This window comes from Engystomops pustulosus, chromosome 7 (genome assembly GCF_040894005.1).
Source record: "Engystomops pustulosus chromosome 7, aEngPut4.maternal, whole genome shotgun sequence".
In the NCBI taxonomy this organism is placed as follows: Eukaryota; Metazoa; Chordata; class Amphibia; order Anura; family Leptodactylidae; genus Engystomops; species Engystomops pustulosus.
The window spans coordinates 14,792,590-14,799,346 of record NC_092417.1 but is presented as its reverse complement, the minus strand read 5'-3'; positions in this window follow the sequence as shown (position 1 = coordinate 14,799,346).

The window sequence follows — 6,757 nt, the reverse complement described above, 5'->3', positions numbered from 1 at the left end:
GTAAACTCTGGATAACATGGTTAATGTTGAATTCCACCTCGTTGGCACGTCGCACAACAGTCGGTGAGCGGGCAGTTGGAGGTGGCGCTGCGCTGCCCTGAGAGTGGCAGCATCTGTGCTGGACTTTCTGAAATGCGCACAGATGCGGCGCACCTTCGTGAGCAAATCAGACAGATTGAGGTATGTCTTGAGGAACCGCTGAACTATGAGATTTAACACATGGGCCAGGCATGGCACGTGTCAGTCTGCCGAGTTGCAGAGCCGCCACCAGGTTACGGCCGTTGTCACACACAACCATGCCTGGCTTCAGGTTCAGCGGTGCCAGCCACAGATCAGTCTGCGCCGTGATGCCCTGTAATAACTCTTGTGCGGTGTGCCTTTTATCGCCTAGGCTCAGCAGTTTGAGCACCGCCTGCTGTCGCTTAGCGATGGCACTGCTGCTGTGCCTAGAGCTACCGACTGATGGCGCCATGCCCACGGATGGTAATTCAGAGGAGGAGGTGGAGGAGGGGTGGGAGGAGGAGGAGGCATAGTAGGCCTGAAAGACCTGGACCGAGGTAGGCCCCGCAATCCTCGGCGTCGGCAGTATATGACCAGCCCCAGTGTCAGTCTCGGTCCCAGCCTCCACCAAGTTAACCCAATGTGCCGTCAGCGATATATAGTGGCCCTGCCCGGCAGCACTCGTCCACGTGTCCGTGGTCAGGTGGACCTTGTCAGAAACGCCGTTGGTCAGGGCACGGAGGATGTTCTCTGACACGTGCTTGTGCAGGGCTGGGACGGCACATCGGGAAAAGTAGTGGCGGCTGAGGACCGAATACCGAGGGGCGGCCACCGCCATGAGGTTGCGAAAGGCCTCGGTCTCTACCAGCCTATAGGGCAGCATCTCCAGGCTAAGCAACTTGGAGATGTGGACGTTGAGGGCTTGGGCGTGTGGGTGGGTTGCGCTATACCTCCTTTTGCGCTCCAGCATCTGGGGTATGGAGAGCTGAACGCTGGTGGATGCTGTGGAGGATCGTGGAGGCGAAGATGGGGTTTTCGCACGGGAGGTGTTTGGGCCGGGGTCCTAGGCAGGGGGCTGACTAGCAGATGACACAGGGGGAAGGAGCAGTGGTGTGCCCGGCCGGAGGTGAACGGGCTTGGTGCCATTGAGTGGCGTGTTTAGCATTCAGAAGCCTGCGCATACTGGTGGTAGTTAAGCTAGTAGTGGTGGAACCCCTGCTGATCCTGGTTTGGCAAAGGTTGCACACCACAGTCCGTCGGTCATCCGGTGTTTCTTTAAAGAACCTCCAGACTTCTGAAAATCTAGCCCTCGCCACGGGAGCTTGACTACGGGCAACATTTGGCGCTGATGCACCAGCTCTGGCCCTGCCTCTCCGTCTGGCCCCACCACTGCCTCTTCCAACCTGTTCTGCTATAGGACTCGCCTCCATCTCAGGAGCACTGTGTTCACCCGGCCTATCAACCCAGCTTGGGTCTGTCACCTCATCCTCCGATCCCTCAGTCTGCTCCCCCCTCGGACTTCCTGCCCTGACAACAACTTCACCACTGTCTGACAACCGTGTCTCCTCATAGTCCGACACCTCTTTACACACTTCTTCCACTACTTGAATAATGTCATCATCACCCACAGACTGCGACTGATGGAAAACCTGGGCATCGGAAAATAGCTCAGCAGCAGCAGGACAAGTGGTTTGTGACTGTGGGAAGGGTCCAGAAAACAGTTCCTCAGAGTATGCCGGTTCAAATGCCAAATTTTGGTGGGAGGGGGCAGACTGGGGGGAAGGAGGCTGAGGTGGAGGAGCTGGAGGAGTGCTGATTTCGGTGACATGGGTGGACTGCGTGGAAGACTGACTGGTGGACAAATGGCTAGAAGCATTGTCCGCAATCCACGACATCACCTCTTCGCACTGTTCTGGCCTCAACAGTGCTCTACCACGAGTCCCAGTAACTTGAGACATGATGAACCTAGGGAGTGTACCTCTGCGGCGTTCCCCTGCTCCCTCATCAGCAGGTGGTGTCTCACCCCGCCCAGGACCACGGCCTCTGACCCCTGCAGTAGTTGGACGCCCCTCGTCCACGCCCTCGTCCTCTACCCCTAGCCCTCGGGTTAAACATTTTCCAAATTAAAGTGTGAACTTGGCTAGTTTCTAACCTACACTGACAGCACACAACTGGATTTTGTGCTTTGCAAGATGAGTTTGAGCTATAAAATGAAATACAGCTAAAAAAAAAAAAAAATCAGCAGACTCTGCCTAAATCTACTCAAACCCCTAATAAATTGTCCCACTTCGGTGTTTGAGGTGGATATGCGTGTCACTAAGAGCTAAACACAACGGTCGCAGGTCTCCCAGCAAATTCCTCACAGTATGGTACTAGCTGCACTACTAGTGCCAGCAAGCCCAGCCACAAGCAAACAAAAAAAAGGAAAATATAACGCTATTGTAGGCCTAAGTAAGCCGTTGGGGTTCTCCTATGGCTATTTTGTAGCCTACAATGAAAGCACACTGCTTTGCCAGATGAGTTTGAGCTATAAAATGAAATACAGCTAAAAAAAAAAAAAAATCAGCAGACTCTGCCTAATTCTACTCAAACCCCTAATAAATTGTCCCACTTTGGTGTTTGAGGTGGATATGTGTGTCACTAAGAGCTAAATACAACGGTAGCAAGTCCCCCTGCAAATTCCTCACAATATGGTACTAGCTGCACTACTAGTGCCAGCAAGCCCAGCCACAAGCAAATAATAAAAAAAAAAGTATAACGTTATTGTAGCCCTAAGAAGGGCTGTTGGGTTCTTGTAGAATCACTCCTGCCTAACACTATTCTAATAGAACACCCTAACGCTTTCCCTGACCAGCAGCAGCTCTCTCCCTAGCGGCATCCAGACACAGAATGATCCGAGCAGCGCAGGCAGGGGCTAGTCTATTCCAGGGTCACCTGATCTGGTCAGCCAACCACTGCTATCGACGTGTAAGGGTACCATGTCATGCTGGGTGGAGTGCAGAGTCTCCTGGCTTGTGATTGGCTCTGTTTCTGGCCGCCAAAGAGCAAAACGGCGGGAGCTGCCATTTTCTCGAGCGGGCGAAGTATTCGTCCGAGCAACGAGCAGTTTCGAGTACGCTAATGCTCGAACGAGCATCAAGCTCGGACGAGTATGTTCGCTCATCTCTAGTTATAGGTTATAGGTTGAAGGTTGCTACAGTTCAAATGATGTTAGTTGGACGCGGGTCGTTTGAATATTTCATCTAGGAATAATGGAATAGCATAGCGGTTCTATTTTTTATTTTTTTTAGTAAATGGTTCCATGATTAAGAGTGACAGTATGGGGCATCCATATTGCGCCGCTATGATTGAAACTTCAGGTCTCCAGCATGACGGCGACAGATGGGCCGAGTTCCACTATGTATCTGGTGAAACACCCGAACATTCTGCCTGACACAGCTCGTTTGCTAAGGGGACGATGTATGGAGGCAGTGAAGTAGTAGTAGATTAAAGGTGCTGCAGTTAAAACAATGTTAGTTGGATCTTGTGATGGAGCTGGCGGTCCGCTGCAAGGCGTATTTTCGCCTGTCCAAGCCCCTGCCTCTCGGCTCCTCCCCACCCAAAATGGGCCTGGGGACCAGAAGCGTTTACTTAAAAAAAAAAAAATGTCAAAAAAGGCGGGGCTACAAACATTACTTCTAAGAACCTTTTGTATAAGATCAAGTGTAGAACTGTTCTTACAAGTATTTGGCCTGGTTATGGCGGGGATGGGGAACGTAAAGAGATGCGCAAGTAGCGCTGAAATAATATCGGTCAGTGATAAAAGTTTGGCGGCATATTTTGTGGAAAAGACAGCAGGGTGGCGACTAAGTTAACACGTTTGATGTGGAATCCGTTAAAACAACCCAAAATTTTGACGGACACAGCTCGTTTGCTAAGGGGACGATGTATGGAGGCAGCTATGTGGATGACTTTTGGAGGCAGCTATGGAGACGACGTGTGGAGGTAGCAATAGAGACAAACTGTGGAGGCACCTATAAAGACGACGCGTGGAGGCTGCTATAAAGACGACATGTGGAGGCTGCTATGGAGACAATTAATTTTGGATAGTGCCTGTATGTGGCAGTCCAAAAAAGTTTTCAAAACAGAGGAACGGGTAGATGGCCCTCCAGAAAAATTAAATAGATAGAGTACCTGTATGTGGCACTCCCAAAAATTGTTTACAACAGAGGACCAGGTTGGTGGCCCTCCAGAAAAATTTACTACATAGAGTACTATAGCTAGAGCCAGTTGGCCCAGGCTTGATTCATCTTGATAAGCGTCAGCCTGTCAGCGCTGTCAGTTGGCAGGCGTCTACGCTTATCGGTGATGATGCTACCAGCTGCACTGAAAACCCGCTCAGACAACATGCTAGCGGCAGGGCAGGCAAGAACCTCCAAGGCGTACAGCACAAGTTCAGGCCACATGTCCAGCTTTGAAACCCAGTAGTTGTAGGGAGCTGTGTGATCATTTAGGACAATGGTATGGTCAGCTACGTACTCCCTCACCATCTTTCTGTAAAGATCAGCCCTACTCTGCCGAGACTGGGACACGTGACAGTGTCTTGCTGGGTGACATAAAACTGGCAAAGGCCTTGTAAAGCGTACCCCTGCCAGTGCTAGAAAAGCTGCCTGCTCGCCTACTCTCCCTCGCTACTTTTGCCGCAGAAGTACGCCCGCAGAAGTAAGATGGGAAAGACCGTTTCAGCTTGTGCACCAAGGCCTGCTGGTATTCATGCATTCTCACACTCCTTTCCTCTCCAGGGATGAGAGTGGAAAGATTTTGCTTGCACCGTGGGTCCATGAGAGTGAATACCCAGTAATTGGTGCTGGAATAATTTCTTTGAACGCGAGGGTCACGGGATAGGCAGCCTAGCAAGAAATCTGCCATATGTGCCAGAGTACCAACGCGCAAGAATTCACGCCCCTCACTGGCTTGACTATCCATTTCCTCCTCCTCCAACTCCTCTTCTTCTGCCCATACACGCTGAACAGTTAAGGACTGAGCAATGCTCCCCACTTCTGTCTCGCCAACATTCTCCTCCTCTTCCTCCTTATCCTCCTCCACCTCCTCCGATATGCGCTGAGAAACATACCGGAGGGTGCTTTGGCTATCAACAAGGGAATGTTCTTCCCCCGTCTCTTGTGACGAGTGCAAAGCTTCCGACTTCATGCTGACCAGAGAGTTTTTCAACAGGCCAAGCAGCGGGATGGTGAGGCTGATGATGGCGGCATTGCCACTGACCATCTGTGTTGACTGCTCAAACTTACTCAGCACCTGACAGATATCAGACATCCACGTCCACTCCTCATTGTAGACTTGAGGAAGCTGACTGACCTGACTACCAGTTCTGGTGGAAGTTGACATCTGGCAGTCTACAATCGCTCTGCACTGCTGGTAAACTCTGGATAACATGGTTATTGTTGAATTCCATCTCGTTGGCACGTCGCACAACAGTCGGTGAGCGGGCAGTTGGAGGTGGCGCTGCGCTGCCCTGAGAGTGGCAGCATCTGTGCTGGACTTTCTGAAATGCGCACAGATGCGGCGCACCTTCGTGAGCAAATCAGACAGATTGAGGTATGTCTTGAGGAACCGCTGAACTATGAGATTTAACACATGGGCCAGGCATGGCACGTGTCAGTCTGCCGAGTTGCAGAGCCGCCACCAGGTTACGGCCGTTGTCACACACAACCATGCCTGGCTTCAGGTTCAGCGGTGCCAGCCACAGATCAGTCTGCGCTGTGATGCCCTGTAATAGCTCTTGGGTGGTGTGCCTTTTATCGCCTAGGCTTAGCAGTTTGAGCAACGCCTGTTGCGCGGAGAGCTACCGACTGATGGCGTCATGCCCACGGATGGTAATTTGGAGGAGACATAGTAGACCTGAGAGACCATGACCGAGGAAGGCCCCGCAATCCTCGGCGTCGACAGTATATGATTGGCCCCAGGGTCAGACTTGGTCCCAGCCTCCACCAAGTTAACCCAAAGTGCCGTCAGCGATATATAGTGGCCCTGCCCGGCAGCACTTGTCCATGTGTCCGTGGTCAGGTGGACCTTCTCAGAAATGGCATTGGTCAGGGCACAGATGATGTTGTCTGGCACGTGCTGGTGCAGGGCTGGGAAGGCACATCGGGAAAAGTAGTGGTAGCTGGGGACCGAATACCGAGGGGCGGCCACCGCCATGAGGTTGCGAAAGGCCTTGGTCTCTACCAGCCTATAGGGCAGCCTCTCCAGGCTGAGTAATTCGGAGATGTGGACGTTGAGGGCTTTGGCGTGTGGGTGGGTTGCACTGTATTTCCTCTTGCGCTCCAGCGTTTTTGGTATAGACAGCTGAACATTGCGCATGGAGCCATTGGTGGATGCTGTGGAGGATCTTGGAGGCGAAAGTGTGGTTTTCGCCCGGGAGATGTTTTTACCTGGGTCCTGGGCAGGGGGCTGACTAGCAGTGGCAGCAAATGACACAGGGGAAGGAGCAGTGGTGGACCCGGTCGGAGGTGAACGGTCTTGGTTTCATTAAGTGGAGTGTTTAGCATTCATATGCCTGCGCATGCTGGTGGTGGTTAAGCTAATAGTGGTGGAACCCCTGCTGATCCTGGTGTGGCACAGGTTGCACACCACAGTCCGTCAGTCATACGGTGTTTCCAGACTTCAGAAAATCTAGCCCTTGCTATGGAAGCTTCACTACGTGAAACATTTAGCTCTGATGCACCACCTCTGGCCCTGCCTCTCCGTCTGGCCCCAC